The sequence below is a fragment of the Octopus bimaculoides genome, chromosome 15 (genome assembly GCF_001194135.2).
Source record: "Octopus bimaculoides isolate UCB-OBI-ISO-001 chromosome 15, ASM119413v2, whole genome shotgun sequence".
Lineage (NCBI taxonomy): Eukaryota > Metazoa > Mollusca > Cephalopoda > Octopoda > Octopodidae > Octopus > Octopus bimaculoides.
The window spans coordinates 31130013-31147658 of record NC_068995.1 but is presented as its reverse complement, the minus strand read 5'-3'; the positions used below and the strand labels follow the sequence as shown (position 1 = coordinate 31147658).

The 17646-nt window shown below is 37.5% G+C and overlaps 1 protein-coding gene across 5 annotated transcripts in view; it reads left to right on the top strand.

The window, feature by feature from the left end:
• Nucleotides 1-17646, top strand: part of LOC106869377 (histone-lysine N-methyltransferase SMYD3) — a 95702-nt gene that overhangs the window by 19029 nt on the left and 59027 nt on the right. For 3 of the 5 annotated variants that reach the window (XM_052973230.1, XM_052973228.1, XM_052973231.1), the window contains exon 2: nucleotides 16798-16923. The exons of 1 other annotated variant lie outside the window; for it this stretch is intronic. The gene's annotated coding sequence lies outside the window, so the exon portion shown is untranslated. Of the gene's footprint in view, nucleotides 1-10385; nucleotides 10422-16797; nucleotides 16924-17646 lie in introns of all 5 variants that reach the window. One more of the 5 variants, XM_052973229.1, reaches the window with a different exon arrangement.

The window sequence follows — 17646 nt, the reverse complement described above, 5'->3', positions numbered from 1 at the left end:
ATATGAATATATATGTATATGTATGTATATATATGAATATATATGTATATATATGTATATATATGTATATGTGTATATGCGTGTATGTGTATATGTATATATGTATATATATGAATATATATGTATATATATGTATATATATGTATATGTGTATATGCGTGTATGTGTATATGTATATGTGTGTATGTGTATATATATATATGTATATGTGTGTATATATATGCATACATATATGTGTGTGTATGTATTTGAATGTGTGTATATATGAATGTATGTATATGTATGTATATATATGTGTGTGTGTATATATGTATATATATATATGTATATATCTTTGTCCCCATCACCGCTTGTCAATCAGTATTGGTGTGTTTACATACCATTAACATAGCACTTTGCCAAAAAGAGATAGATCAAATAAGTGCCAGGTTTAAAACAAAAATAATGACTAGGGTTGATTTGTTCAACTATAATTCTTGAAGGAAGTTCCCCAGTATGGCCACAGTCTAATGAGTGAAATATGTAAAAGATATATATATATATATATATATATGTATCTGTTTTTATATATTCAGTGGTGTGAGGGTTGTAAATAATGTCAGAGAGCAATGAAGTGGTTTAAAATATCATTATGTCAATTATTTAACCTTTGTTTCATTAAATGTTAATAGGTCTGAGAGGTCTTTCTTATTAATTGGTGGATGATGTTTGAAGTTTATTTAGGTTCAGTATGGTTTTAACAAGTGCTCTTTATATACACTTATTTTATGTGTGTTGAGGGGAGGCAGGAATTGCTGTGTGGTTAAGAAGTTTATTTTCCAACCACAGAGTTTTGGGTTCAGTCTCATTTTGCACCAGCTTGGACAAGTGTCCAATGAAGCTGGGAGTCAGTGCCAAAAATCGTCGCAATTGTTCTCAAATGGCAACTGAAAATTCGTGGTAAACAGTTCCTCAACTTGTTTTCATTTTCAGAAACAAATTATATAACTCCAGGCCAATCAAAGTTATATCAGTGACAGAAATTGAAAGAAGCCCATCATATATGTGTATATAGAAAGATCTATGTGTGTGTAATTGCTTATATATATCCGCCTAACAATGTGCTACATGCATTGACACTGCTGTCATTTTTACTGTCAACAAATCATACACTGAGTTTGCATCTTTGAAGATCCCTTACTTGAAAAACAAGTAAGGACTAGCAATGAAAAGGACATTCTGTTGTAAAACGTTATATATATATGGTTTTAGGGTCTCAACTCTGTTGCAGTGGGTGGTCTTCTTGAGTACAGTGAAGCAACAGAGGACTGAGATATGTGGCACATTGCTGTACTCAAGAAGACTCGCCCATCACAAGAGAATCAAGATCCTAAAACCAAAGTGCCATGTGAAAAGCTCTGGTGATGGTGCCACATAAAAAGTACCCAGTACACTCTGTAAAGTGGTTGGCGTTAGAAAGGGCACCCAGTCATAGAAACCAAAGCAACACAGACTGTGGAACCTGGCGTGACCCCTGGCCTTGATAGTTCCTGTCAAGCCATTCAACCCATGCCAGCATGGAAAAACATGTTAAATGATGATGATGATCTATATAGGTACAAGCATGGCTGTGTAATAGAGTTTGTTTTCCAACCATGTAGTTCTGGGTCCACTCCCACCAAATGGAACCTTGGGCAAGTGTTTTCTACTATAGTCTCAGATGAATCAAAACCTTGTGAGTGGATTTGGTAGACAGAAAACCTGAATGAAGCCTGTTGTATATATATGTGTGTGCATCATTGTGTGTGTACCCCACCACCACTTGACAACCGGTATTGGTTTGTTTACATCCCTGTAACTCAATGCTTCAGCAAAAAGAAACCAATAGAGCAAGTACTGAGGAGAAAGGGAGTGGGCACTAAACCCTTCAAGGTGATGTTCCAGCATGGCCGCAGTCTAATAACTGAAAGATGGACTATGTTAGAGTTTTGTGATCAGAAGACCAAATCCAAGAGCAAAGAACAAATTGTCAGTGAATAGTAAAATAAGATACTGCAGGATTACAGAGGTTGCACCTGCACCTAGTTTGGTGTGGTGACTGCTTTGATGGTGAGGGAGAAGAATGTGCAAGAGTATGGGTTGTACAGTTCCTGATAGTATCAATGCTGCTTTGCCCTGCTGAGAGGAAAGTGCTGAAATCATGATCTTTCAGTCAACAACTGGTGGTGGGAGAGCATTGTGCAATGAAAACTGTATATAAAATAATGTGTGTATATGCATTTATAATTAATGATGAGAATAACATGGAAAACCAAGCAAGGTGTAGTTGTAAGCAGGGCTGGCACTAGGAAGTGTGAGGCTCAATTAGAGAACTGTCAGTGGAGCCCTCTACTCTACAAAAGCTGGAGATTGATGTTTTATGCATCATGTAGTGTACCGGTCCCAGCCAAAAAGCATTGAGGAATTGAGGCTGCACCATTAGCCACAATGATATACTAAACATTTATCATAGTGTCCTCTGCTCCAGCATGCGCATGAAGCCCTCTCTTGGTGCAGGATCCAACTTGAACAAGTGTCTAAATGGCTTAAAACTGACTCTAGTTGTAGGTTTGGTACCCAACGAGAGACTAAGTGGAAGAGTTTTCAAAATTTTGAGCTTAAACTCCTCTTCAGAAAGTTAAATAAAAGGAAATAAAAATAGGAGCAACTGAGACAAACATGTTGGTCTTTGGCAAATGAATAGGAGTGACTGAAAGGATTGATGTTTCATAAATGCAAAAGCAAATAGGATGGTAACTGTATAAATTATGTATGTATGTGTGTGTGTATGCATGTGTAGTTTTAGTGGAAGTCATAATGTGTGTGTATTTCTCAGTTCTTGTTATTTATAATGTTAGTTTTTGTGCATGTAATATCATTATCATTGTTAAGGCTGCAAGCTGGCAGAATCATTAATCCTGCCAGGCAAAATGCTTAGTGGCACTTCATTCTGAATTCAAATTCTGTCTAGGTCGACTTTGCCTTTCATCCTGCCATGGTTGATAAAATAAGTACCAGTTGAACATTGGAGTTGATGTAATTGACCTAGTCATTACCCTGAAATTGCTAGCTTTGTGCCTAAATTTGGAACCAATATCATTGCCATTATTTTAAAATCCATTTTTCCATTCTTATTCCTGCAGTGGTCAGATGAATTCATTGAGACAGATTTTCTACAGCCATATTCTTTTTCTGTTGTCAATTCTCATCTGTCTCTAAGGTAATATTTCACCAAGTCTTTCAAATATGAACAGTTCATTGGCTATCATATGCTTTCATGGAAGATAGAAAATGAATAACACCATTTTTGTATGAATGTCAAGTTTATTTACTGTCACTACGTGATGTCAGGAGATTAGGTCACATGCACAAACAGGAAAAGCTTCTTTCACTTTCTATCTACCAAATTCACTCACAAGGATTTGGCTGGCCTGGGATTGTATATGAAGAAACTTGTTCAAAATAGCATGCAGTGGGACTGAACCCCCAAACCAAACAGTTTCACAGCAAATTTCTAACCATACATTCATGCTTTTATACACACACACAAACACACACACAATTTCCTGTATTCACACAGAACTACATTTTCCTGTAGGTTCTTCTTCCCTTTAGGAAGATACACATTGATTTGAGGAAAACTTGGCTGCTGCTTCTTGCAGGTGGAGTGCTCCTGCAAAAGCTTTCCCTTCTTGGTTCAGAGTAAACTTTATTGTTATGTAGTCCAAGATCAGCCATAGTCAAACAAAACTGTGATGAGAGGTGTGCCATTCATGACAACCTATTCCTTTGTATATAGGGAAATCTATTGTTCAGTGTGTATTGTGTTGGAGTTTTAGCTGCTATTGTCAGCAGGTGAGGCAATCATGTTTCAGCCAATGAACAATTTTCCCTATTCTTCTCCTCTTCCTTAGACTCATTCATATCTTCTGTGTGGATGGCTGAAGAAACAGGCAGAAGGGAGATTTCAGTTATATGATAAAAGCAGTATTATTAGATTTGAATGGGGGATGAGAGAATTGCTACAATTAGAAATAGAATGCCTTGAATTTGTGGGTTCAAATCCTTTGGAAGCCAGTGTTGTCTTTCTTCCTTCTAAGGTCAATGGAATAAAAGACAGTAATACATGTAGTAGATTAATAAACTGTTCCCCACAACCAGAAAATTCTTGACCTTCAGACAATCTTCCTTATCAAGCAGACATTAAGATATTTCATATTTTAAGGATTGGACTTAAGAGGTTTCAATACTATGAAGGAAGGAACATTGAGACATTAATTGCTGCCGGCTCTAAACACATGCCCACATACTCATGAACACAGACCTACCAATTTCTAAATTTACTCTCTCGGATTAATCGCTGAAAATACTAAGGAAATGAAACCACTTCAGTCTTTAACGTCATCAATTCCTCTCCATCAAATTCTCATACTCCCCCTCATTCTCTCTTTACACACACACACACACATATATAATTTATATGAGTGTATGTGTGTCTAATTATGTATATGTATGTATATATACATATTTGTATACATATATGTATATAAGTATATGTGCTAGTGTTTGTATTATATGTGTGTGCATGTATCTATCTATCTATCTATCTATCCAGGCATCCACCCACCATCACAGCTCTGTTATTAAGGTCACTCCCCAACCTTGGGGTTTCAGGTTCAGTTCCACTGTAATGCACCTTTGGCAAGTGTCTTCTACTACAGTTCCAGGTTGACCAAAGCCTTGTGAGTGGATAGGAAAATAAAAACTGAAAGCAACTTACCATACGTATATATATAATCATCATCATCATTTAATGTCTGTTTTCCATGCTGGCATGATTTGACAGTTTGATAGGAGCTGACCAGCTGAAGGGCTGTTCAGGCTCCCTGTTTGTTTTAGCATGGTTTCTATGACTGGATAATAAGTTAACTTCTTAACTACACAGCCATGCAAGTACATCTATAGATGTGTGCATGTGCGCATGCACATACTCACACACACGTCTCACTGCATGTAGCAACACACTTTGTACACAAGTATTCTAGACTCTGCCCCTCACCTTGAGGGAGAAGCTTTGTTGTCAGTAGAGGTATTAGCTCCATTTTGTTCTTATTATGACTATCACACCTTATATGTCCACATTATCAATAAACACACACACAGTTCTTCTATTGTTACTGTTCTGTACTTCCCAATTGTACACTAGTTGTCTCACAGTTATGTTTAATTATGTAATATATAATGAAATTCTACATGTAATCAGTAGATATTTGTGACACCTAAATAGATATATCATCATCTTATACATAGTTAAATATTACATATAGCAAATGACTTTAGATAATATCGAAATGTATGGGAACATATATAGGTATATGTCATACATAACTACATATAGAATACATATGTAATATAAAGATAGAGCATGACCTAGAACTGTTTTTAATCTTCAGCTTCGATTTTTAATTAATTTGTTTTATATCTCTGAAAATTAAATATCTTCTCCTTAACTCCTTCCCCCCACCTTGTTACTTCTAACTAATGGGAAAAACCATTATGTGGTTGCTCAACATGATAGAGATAGCAACCAAATCTCCCTCAAATCACACTAATTTCTCAAAAAAATAGTTAGAGACACATTTCATAATCTAGTTTTATATGTGACATTATTAATTTTGCATCCACTTTCCATACTGACATGGGTTTGCAGTGTCATAGTCATTTATTGGAATCCATTTCTCTTATAGACTGGCACTCATTCATTTTATGCTTGGTTTCTTCAATTGTATGTCCTTCCTACCACCAACCATTTTACAGTGTGTACTGAGTGCATTTTACTATGATACCAGCATTTTATTATGGTACCACAACAAGGCAAGATTCAGGAGACCACCCACCTTTGTTTTCTCCACATGTTTAGGTACAAGCATGGCTGTGTGGTGAGAAGCTTGCTTCCCAACCACATGGTTCCGGGTTCAGTCCCACTGTGTGCACCTTGGTGTGTCTTCCGCTATAGCCTTGGGCTGACCAAAGCCTTGTGAGTGGTTTTGGCAGATGGAAACTGAAAGAATCCCATCGTGTATGTGTGTTTCGGTGTCTTTGCCCCCCCTCATCATTGCTTGACAACCAGTGCTGGTGCGTTTATGCCCCTGTAGCTTAGCAGTTCAACAAAAGAGACCAATAGAATAAGTACTAGGCTTAAAATAATAAGTCCTGGGGTTGATTTGTTTGACTAAAAACCCTTCAAGGCAGTGCTCCCACATGGCCACAGTCAAATAACTGAAACAAGTTAATAAATAAAAGAATACCTGCCAGTCGCTCTAGAGGGTGCACCAGGTGCATTTTGCTATGGCACCAGCAGAGGGTTTACTTTGTATAAACAGGGCAAAGCATATTCACTGTTCTGGGATGTATACATATGTTGAAGACAATATGACCAAGGAGGGGTATAAAAGAGAAAGAGAGGAGAGTGAGGATATGATGGCAGCAACACAGTGATTGGGGGTGAAAAAGAAAAGAAAGAGCTGGGTAAACATAGAGGAGGACAAAGGAAAGAAATGGATGACAGTAGAAGTGGCCTTCCTCCTCTCCCATTTCTAATTACAAAGCATTTTAATTACCTCCGCCAAGGAAGGAGGTTATGTTTTCATCAGCATTAGTTTGTCTGTCTGTGTGCAAAATAACTCAAAAAGTTGTGAACGGTATTTGATGAAACTTGCAGAAAAAGTTGGTAATGACACAAGGAACAGATGATGAAATTTTGGTAGTGATCTGGGAATTTTTATGGATTCATTTGTTATATTTACTTTACATGAAGTATTACAATGTTACATTCTTTGATTATCTCCCTTGAAAACACGTTCATCGTTTCCATATGACCTATGGAGGCGTTGCTGTTTCCCAAGTTTATTTTCGTTTCTCCATTAGTAATTTTACTCGCGTATCTATCTTAAAATGAGCTGCTTGGCAGAGAGGTCTGCAGAGGATGACATGACAAGCCTTGACTATTGGGATCGACTCAAAAAGCTCAGGCTTTGCTCCCTCCACTGCTGCTGCACGCTCTATATCATCTGTATGATGTGGAAAATATTCCATCGACATTACCCATCTTTAAATTTTGTCCGAGGCTTGGCCCCCGTGCCATCCGTCCACTACAGAAATGTTCATGTCGTATCACAACACTATAACAGAACTATTTCACCTCAATTGGCCCTGCTCTCTTCAACATCGAGCCAGACACACATAAAGGAGGAAAGTGACTTCACAGCATTCAAATGATCCCTAGATGATTACCCCCAACGAATACCAGATAAACCACCCACACCTAGATATGTCTCTGAAAACAATAGTCCTCTGCTTGAATGGGCTACGGTTCCCCAGAGCTGATTGTGTATCTCTTCCAGGTGGTGCTATTAAATTAGACATGGCCTGAGTCAACTTCGGCCGAAACTTATTTAAGTAATCTAATCTATGCTGTAACCTTTTAATCAAAGCATGACTAGGTGGGTAGAGGCTGATATCTTAACATTTCTGATGGTCTTAAGTATTAAAAAAAAATCGTTAAAGATTTATATAGAACTACATTCAGAGTATGTCTATAAGCTATTGTGTTTAGACCTGGTTTCTATTCTCAAACTGTTCCGTTTTGTAGATGCAATTATTATTTTTTTTTTTTAATAAAGCACTTTGAAATTAGAAAAATCAAAAATCTGCAATGATCTCAGTCCCATGAGTATCAGATAATGGATTTTCAACAGTGTAAAGAAACTGATTGTGCTGATCGTAGTTTTGACGGTGATTGTGGTGAAAGCAGAGACAGTGTTGATTATGACAATGGTCGAGATAAGTATGCGAGGACGTTATGTTTTTGCCGGTGTTGGTTTGGGAAATTGGGCGATTTTCAGCATGCGTGTATATGGGTGGAAATGAGCTGCTTGGCGGAGGTCTGCACTCTCCGAGTGCTTTTCTAGTTCCAAAAGCATTTGATTGACTTCATTGTGAATGTTTTGATGAAATGGTAATGTAGTGTAGTTCATCCAGAATTTGGCTGGTTGGAGATCTTATATTTGTATTGTCAAAAATAAAATGGGTCAAATTTGCCTTTCATCTTCTTGTAGGGGTCAATAAAATAAATGACAGCTGACGATATTAAATAAAGCCTTCCCCCAACTTTCAAGGTTAATGCCATCATGATCATTACTGTGGGGCATGGCTGAGCACCCATTTGTTCTGAGATATGTGGCTCATCTCCCCGTCCATCTTCCACTGTTTTACCCCCACCCCCACTTTTTTCTTTTTCATTTCCTTTCTCATCTCCCTTCTTTCCTGTAACTTCATTGCTCTTCTGTAAATTATCATGAAGTTTCCTGCAACTGAATAAAACCTTTGACTATTATTAAAAGATGGTGGACAGTGGGCTGGCAGAATCATCACAGCATTGGACAAAATGTTTTGCAGGATTTAGTTACAGCTCTTGACATTCAGAGTTCAAATCCTACAAAAGCCAATTTTACCTTTCATCCCTCTGGGGACGATGAAATAATTTCTGAGTTCAGTCCCACTGCATGGCACCTTGGGCAAGTGACTTCTACTATAGCCTCGGGTCAACCAAAGCCTTGCGAGTGGATCTGATAGACAGAAACTGAAAGAAGCCGGTTGTGTATATACATGTGTGTGTGTGATTATACTTGAAGCAATTGTTGTTAATATGAATCATAGAAATGGCAGAATATTAGTGGAAATAACTTGTGATGTGATTGTGTGCAATATTTGATAGTTATTTGTGGTGATGATGGTGATTAATAATTACACATGTTGATGGATCAAGGCCACTGTTTTTTTTTTGTGACCTGAGCTCAAATTCTGCTAAGGTTATCTTTGCCTTTCATCCTTTTAGGATTGATAAAATAAGTACCAGTCAAGCACTGGGGTTCCCTTTTGCTGAACTGCTAAGTTACAGGGATATAAACACATCAACACTGGGTGTCAAGCAGTGGTCAGGAACAAACACACACACACACACACAACCGGATTCTTTCAGTTTTTGTCTATCAGATCCACTCACGAGGCTTTGGTTGGCCTGAGGCTATAGTAGAAGTCACTTGCCCAAGGTGCCATGCAGTGAGACTGAACTCAGAAATATGTGGTTGGGAAGCAAACTTCTTATCACACAGCCATGCCTGTTTACTCTTATTTTATTGCTTTATTAATATTTTTCCTACCATGCCTGATGGCTGGAATTTTCTGGAACTCTCTTTCTGCCCACATGTTTTCTACAGATCTTCAGGCAATGTATCGACCACACTGATCTCAATGATCTTTAGGAGACCTTACAGAGGTCATCAGCACTGTACCTCCCCATTCACTAAACTAATAAAAAAAAAAGGAAATGATTTCAACCAGCAATGGTTACTTTAAAAAGGCTGATTAATGCTTAATTAATGTACAAATGTGTAATGCAAGAAATTTAATGAAAAGCAATATTGTGGTGGCATTGGCAGCAGGGAGTTAGCAATTATAGTGGTGTGTCAGAGATTATAAGGATCAAATATGTTCCTGATTTTAGGTACGAAAAATGAGAAGCTACATTATATTTAAAGTGACATTGTATTTAAATATGGTGAGACTGTTAATGTTATGTAATTATACATAAAATAATATATAGTATTATATACAAGGTGGTGGTGGAGAAATGGAGTTGAGAGACTGGTAAAGTAGGAAGGCACTGTAGAAAAATGTTTACAAAACATTCATTTAAACAAATATAAGTATTACCAAATGGCTGTCATATGTGTTCTATTGTTCAGCTGGACAGTACTAGGTGAAATGAAGTTTCAAAGTTGATTTGAAATTGATATTACAGTGGTTTTTCCCACAATATACAAGCCTTGAGGATTTTAATCATATTGTTGACATTTTAATATTGTTTTGTCATTTCTCTAGAAACATACTGAAATATATATATATATATATATATATATATACTAGACTACTCATGACCCATTGGGTCACTGATGGTTCAGGTTATTAAACATTGAAGTTGATTTCAACATTGCATTGAAATGAAAGTTAACTTTATAACGATTCAATTAAATATTTCAATTTGTTCATATCATCATAGGTCTGGTTTACAAGTTCATGTTTAAGGTTTTATCAATTATTTGCAGTATCTAATAGAATATTTATGGTATATGTGCACACTACTACAAAAATGGAAAAGGAATTGTTATATAATATAAACATAAAATTAATAGAAACAGTTTTCATAGTATTATACACAGTAATCACTCGCCATGTCACGGTTCACCTATCACACCCTCAGTACATCACAGATTTTTCTGGCTAATATATGTATATTTATATTGCAGATCCTTCAGTATAGCACAGGTTTCTGTGGCCAATAGGTATTTATATTTTTTTTAGATTTTAATTATTTCTGTGGTAAAATAAGCATTTTCACACCTAAGAATTAATAAATCAGTAAATAGAAACACTGTACAGTACTACACTGTATAACACATTAATTAAAACACATAGTGTGCCGTAGATGAGTAAACAAAGACTCGCACATACTGTATGGAAAACGAAACTTGGGAGGCAAGTGTGTGGTGTTGCTTTGCATTTATAATAAAATAAATATATATAAATTGCAAAAATAATAAAAAGAAATATGCAGTACAGTATTGTTTTTATTTCGCAGATTTTCACCCATCGTAGGGGGTTTTGGAATTTTAACATCCGTGATAGTCGAGGGATTACTGTATTCCCATTTCAGGGTTATGTTACTTTCAGAGTATTTTCCCACTATGTGCTGTTTTGGCTATTTATGAAGGTACCCAAAAATACTGCATATCTCGGGGAACCTGTGGTCCGGTTTATGCAAAACTTGTTTTCTTCTGTTTGTATTTACATTTCAAGGTTGCCTTACTTTCAGAGTATTTTCCCATCATGTGCCGGTGTGACTGCATCAAATTACAGACAAGCACACGCACATGCAAGCAATCACAGAGTTTTAGCAGTAGCATGCACACACACACACACACACACACAGAGTGTGGTGAATAAACTGTTGTCTAAATTATGTAAAAATGAAAATAACACTGACATCTCATTTTAACATATATTTACCAAAATTACATAAAGATATCTTGAAATACTAAAGAATAAATTTATTCAATAAAATTACCATTGGCTTCAGCCATGGCCTCCAGATGACTTCGGAATCTCCTGCAATTCTTCTGGACGATCTCCTTGTTTAAGTTGGTGAATGCTGCCATAATCCTTGCCTTCAGTTCATCTTCGGTATTACAAGGAGTTTTTTTGGTCTCTTGTTCAACTGCACTCCACACATAATAATCAAGGGGATTGCTGTCTGGGGAGTTAGGTGATCCGATGTTCTCTTACTTGTGTGGCATGGTGCAGAGTCCTGTTGTCAGACATAGGGTCTTCCAGCAGCCACTCCTTGACCCAGAGCAGCACTACCTCATCCAGGCACTTGATGTAGGCTTCCATGTTGAGTGTGAGGCTGTATGGGAAGATGAATGGAGGCATAACGTCACCATCACTAGTGATCACTCCAGACACTATGATATTGACTGAATGTTTGATTTTTATCACTCTTGGTACATGTTTTGGGGACTCAGCAAGGCAGCAGTTGTTCTGTGTGTTCACCATCTCTTCATATTGGAGCTTCCGGTACAAATGCCAAGCATTACAGCATGTCATTTCCAAATTTCTGGCAGAGTGAATTGTGTCATGGTTCTGTTTTCCTCACAGACGCTGCTCAACTGACCCTTCTATACTGTGTAGTTAACAAAATCAAAAAGAAACAATGTACATGCGCAAAATTAAAAATATAAAATGGCGACAATTTACCCATTGCACCCTGTATATGTGTGTGTGTGTGTGTGTGTGTGTGTGTGTGTGTGTGTGTGTGTGTGTGTGTGTGTATGTATGTATGTATATATATATATATACTCTAGTTCCCAACTGTTAAATGTTTTAGCAACTCTAGAAAAATGAAAGACCATAGTTAAATCCATTAGGCATTAATCCCATCTTATATTGATTGTGCCAAGCCATCTACTGATTATTGCTAGAGATTTCATATATTATTAGCTCTGTGTGTGTTATGGAAGTATGTTTATTTCTAGGAGAGGAAGATTGGAAGTAAAATACACACACACACATTCTTCTCTCTCTGTTTCTCTCTCTCACACACACACACATTGTTCTTTTACTAGTTTCAGTCATTGCAAGCACTGCCCTCATTTTTGAGAATTATTTTATCTCTGTTCATCAAATCATTAACTTTCAGTATATATACAAACTGCATGGATGGTTAAATGGTATAAATGAAACAGGGACATATGGATGACAGGAGCTGGGGAGCCACAACAGGTTCCAGCTGTCTGTTTTGGCATGGTTTCAATAGCTGGATGTTCTTCCTAATGCCAACCATTTTACAGAGTGTACTGGGAGTTTTGTAAATGGCACCAGCACAAGTGCTTTATATGTGGAACCATCATGAGTGTCTCTTAACATGTCACCAGAATGGATGCTTTTTATGTGACACCAGCTCGAGATTTTTTTTGGGGGGGGGGACCAGCACCTGCAAGCTTGCAAGACAAGGACCTCTCAACTGAGAGATTAGAGTATGATACAGAGACAGGGGTAGCCCTCTTACTATTGAGAAGATATGTGGCTGCCTTGGTAGGACAAGGGAGGAGAGGAAAGTGGGGGAGAGTTAGAGAAAGAGAGGGCCTTCTGATAGGGAACAATGGGAGTATTATAAGTAGTATAGAGGGGGATGTTCCATAAGAGTGTAAGGGGAGATGTTTAGATAGCAGAGATAGCAAGTGATGTTGAGAAGAATTGAAGTGGCTGGGAGGGAGTAGGTATGTGAGGGCATAGAAAGTGCTGATAGGCACATGTGGGAGAAAGGAGGGGGGCCTGCAGTGGGGTGGTAGTGGTGTGGGGAAGATGGGTTGTGGGGGATTTTTGATTGTAAAAAGAATTGTGTGTGTGTCATGGTCATAAAGAATATGCCTATATGTATGGATGGCCACAATTTTACTTAGCTTGAGGTGTCTTCTCAAGCACAGCAAATTGCCAGGTATCTCAGTTCCTTGTCTATGCGACTCAACATTTGAAGATCCTTTCTCACTACTTCGTCCTACAACTTCCTGAGTCAACCCTTTCCACAAGTTCCCTCCACAATAATAGATCAGCACTTCTTTATACAGCTGTCCTCATCCACATGCATCACATGACCATACCAGCACAGTTCTCTCTCTTGCACATTACATGTGATGCCCCTCATACTCAATTTTACTTTTAAATCATTTACACTCTGTCATACAACTCTGAGTAAGAGGCCATTTGTTACCAACAAAGGTAATAGCTGTCTAAACTTTTTCCAGCCTGTTCTTATTCTAGCAGCTATGCTTTCAGAACTTCTTCCTCCACTGCTAACTTGATTGCTTAGGTAACATAAGCTATCTACTACTTATAAGGATTCCACCAGACATTCGAGTAAGTTTGTTCTCTGTATATTCTTAGTGTTTATTGTATCCATACATCTGCCACACACAAAGACTACTTTCTCTGTAAACCTTCCCATGATGCTGCTGCACCTCATGTGTCTATTAGCTTGCACTGGGTACACTGGTGTTTCTACCAAAACCTTTTCTACATAGCTAAATTAGCTATAAGGCCTTTTGATTCCAGACCTTACTTCCACACCTGAAATTTCCTTGGGCTTCCATATAGTTTCTGTGGATCAAATTTTCATGGATCAAAGTAAAAGAACATCCCTGGAAAATAATGAACAGTCTGGAAAACCTACCATGAGCATCACCCCCCGAAAAAGTGGAGAAAATTCGTCAGCTTGTGCATGAGAATTGTTGGAGGACAAACAACAACCTTGCTGATGTTGTTGGTCTGTTGTATGGGTCCTTGCTAACAATCCTCATGTCTGTCTCGAACATCTGGCATGTCTGCGAACATCATGTCAAGGTCTGTCTAGATCTCCGTCAGCATGCCATTGACGACCCATCTTTCATGTCGAGGATCATCACTAGTGACAAGAATTGGGTCTGTGCATATGACCCTGAGACAAAGCAGCAGTCATCACAATGGAAGAGCCCTTCATCTCCATGACCGAAGAAAGCACGACAGAGCTGCAGCTCAGTCAAGAGCATGTTCATTGTTTTTTTCGACATTCATGGTATTGTGCATTGAGAATACGTCCCCCAGGGACTGACCATCAGTCCTGCTGCAATGTTTTAAAGTGTTTGAGGGAGGACATTTGGCGAAAGTGACTGGATCTGTAGAGCTTGGAGAATTGGATTCTTCACAACAACAATACACCCTTTCATCAACCTCTTCTCGCTCACGAGTTTCTCACCAAAAATAACATGGTATCACTTCCATACCTGCCCTATTTGCCAGATTTGCTGACTTCCATCTCTTCCCCAAGATGAAAAGGCATCTCAAAGGTCATTGTTTTAATACTGTTGTCAAGATCCAGAGCAAATTGCAGAAGGTCCTTGGCTTGCTTATGGAAAACAACTTCCAGGCTGGATTCCAAAAGTGGCAGGAACACTGGAACTGGTGTATTATTGCACAAGGTGACTATTTCAAAGGGGATCATATTAAAACTTAGGTAAATAAGTTATATTTTATTAAATATAACTAGTCTGGGAACTTTTTGATACCACCTTATATACAACGGGCTTCTTTCAGTTTCCTTCTACCAAATCTACTCACAAGGCTTTGGTTGGCCCAAGGTGTCACACAGTGGGACTGAATCTGGAGCCATGGGGTTGGGAAGTGACCTTCTTTCCACACAGCCAACACAAAATAAAACGTAAACAATCACCACTCCACCTCCATTAATCAATACTGATAGAATATGAACAAATGAAGAGGTGAGTGTCTTGATAATGGTGAAAATAGATTTTTTAAAAAACCCACAACAGTCACTACAATAAAAAACTAGATATAAATCAAGGTAACAGGGTGTGTATGAGGTTGTATTAAGCAGTGGTGGTGGTGGTGGTGGCTGAGCAGGAGAGACATTGAATAATAAACTCTTGTGTCACTTGAATTGATAAAAAAGTTTCAGTTTGATCCTGACAAAAGAGGTTTACAGTGTGTCACTGTCTTACTCATAGCAGTTACTAGATTTTATTTAGTTTATTTTTTTATATTTTCCTAGTTTTTTTCTTGTCATTCTCTTTTGTTGAAGTCAATGCAATCAATTAACCCCACTCCCCACAAAATTGTTGGCCTTCTACCTTATTATTACTTTTTGCCTTTTTTTTAAGGCGGTGAGCTAGCAGAACTGTTCACATGCCAGGTGAAATGCTTAGCAGCATTTCATCCATCTAGATCTCTGTATTCAAATTCTGCTAAGGTTGACTTTGCCTGTCATCCTTTTGGGGGTCAATAAAATAATTACCAGCTGAACTCTGGCTCAATGAAGTCAACTTACTTCCACCCCCAAAATTACTGACCTTGTTTGAAATTTGAAATCATTATCACTATTATTAAGGCGGTAAGCTGACAGAATCATTTGCACACTGGACAAAATGCTTAGCAGTATTTCACCCATCGCTATGTTCTGAGTTCAAATTCCGCCTAGGTCAACTTTGCCTTTTATCCCTTCAGGGTCTATAAATTGCGTACCAGTGAAACACTGGATCGATGTAATTGACTAGTCCCTCCCCACAAATTTGAGGCCTTGTGCTTCCAGTAGAAAGGGTTAGGGTTATTATCATTGTGGTGAGCTGACAGAATCATTTCCACATGAAGCCAAATGCTTTGCAACATTTTGTCCACCTTTACATTCTGAATTCAAATTCTGCTAAGGTCAACTCTGCCTTTCATCCTTTGGGGGTTAATAAAATAAATATCTGTTGAATACTGGGGTCAGTGTAATCAACTTACCCCACCCCCTCAACATTGCTGGCCCTGTGCCAAAGTTTGAAACCATTATTAGCAAAGGCAGTGGTATCGTTTCCAGTCGTGTTTGTTGTCCATGGACAAGATATCTCCAAGAAATGCTGGATGGATTTGGATGAAACTTTCAGGGATGTTTGGCCTTGTAACTGGCACAAACTGATTAGATTTTAGGATTGATCTGGTACTGGACAAGGATTCTGGATTATTTTTCCTGTTTTTTGACTTAATTTTTGTGAGCGGTTGGGTTCATTTTCAGTATTCTCGTTTGTGAGAGCAGTCGAGTTTATTTCAGATAATCTCATTTTAAAAATCATCTCTGGTTAATCGTTGAGAGGATGTCAGTGTTGCCTTGGCAGAAGTTTTCACTCTGAGTGATCTTGTTAATATTATTATAAAGGTGGTGAACTGGCAGAATTGTTAGCCAGCTGGACAAAATGCTTAGCAGCATTTCTTCAATCTTTATGTCCCAAGTTCAAATTCTACTGAAGTTGACTTTGCCTTTTATCTTTTGGGGGTTGATGAAATAAGTACCAGTTGAACACTGGGGTTGATGTAATGTGACTAAACCCTGCCCCCAAATTTCAGACTTTGTGCCTATAGTTGAAAGGATTATTATTATCATATCAAAAATCTTGACCGTTATATTTTGTGCTGTTTTTTTTTTTGTTCTTTATTAGGGTCTTTTTGTTTGTTTATCATACAAGAAGCATCAGTTATTTCTACAATTTTTATTCCCACGTATTCCAAAAGACATTTTTCTGTTTTGAGCGTTTTGCACTTTGATGTAACTTTGGACTATATTATCCTTTGCAGGCAAGATTTACAACTATCTACAAGAGACAACACCCAACTAAAGAACCTATTAAAAACTGCATGGATTCAGCTGTGATAGTGAAATATGTGATTAAAGAAAATCTGCTAGAGCTACTTTGAGAAAAGGTAAATTAAAACTTAAAATAACAAATTAGATTCTGGCTGTGAATTGGAAGAAAATTTGAAGAGACGCAGCCATTTAAGTAGTTAGGAATAGATAAAAAGGATAAAACCTAGAATTGAAGGAGAACATTGAGAGAAGGTACTACAGAACAGTCTAGACTAATATTAAATACAAAATTGAATGCCAGAAATAAGATTATAGGTATAAATACACCAGTCAATAGACAGTTACATGCACAGCTTCTGTAAAATAAATTGGAAGTCAACTCAAGAAGTTAGAAATAAAAGCCAGGAAACTAATCACTGTGTTTTGGAATCACTGAAGTTGATATGAGTAAGATTATACTAAATTTGAATGGAAGACGGGTCTGGTACAAATAGAAAACTATTTCAAAGGAACCGCAGTGGGTCTAGGTAAATAGAAGCAATCAAAGGTAGACGGACTAGCGTAATACATTATCATCATCATCATCATGAACCAAATCAAAGTAAACTTTTCCTTCTATATAAGGAAATAATAAAGTATAAACGTATGGCTAATTACAGCCAGGAAAAGGTTTAAAAAGGAGTAGAAAGTAACAAAAAAAAAAAAAAGAATGAAATTAAAGTATAGCACAAAATATAGCCAAGGGAGAAAGAAAAATTTGAAGAGAAAAAGAATCTCTTGATTCTTCATTTCCTGCAAGATTGAGCAAAAAGGAAGTGAGCCAAATCTGCAAAGTCACA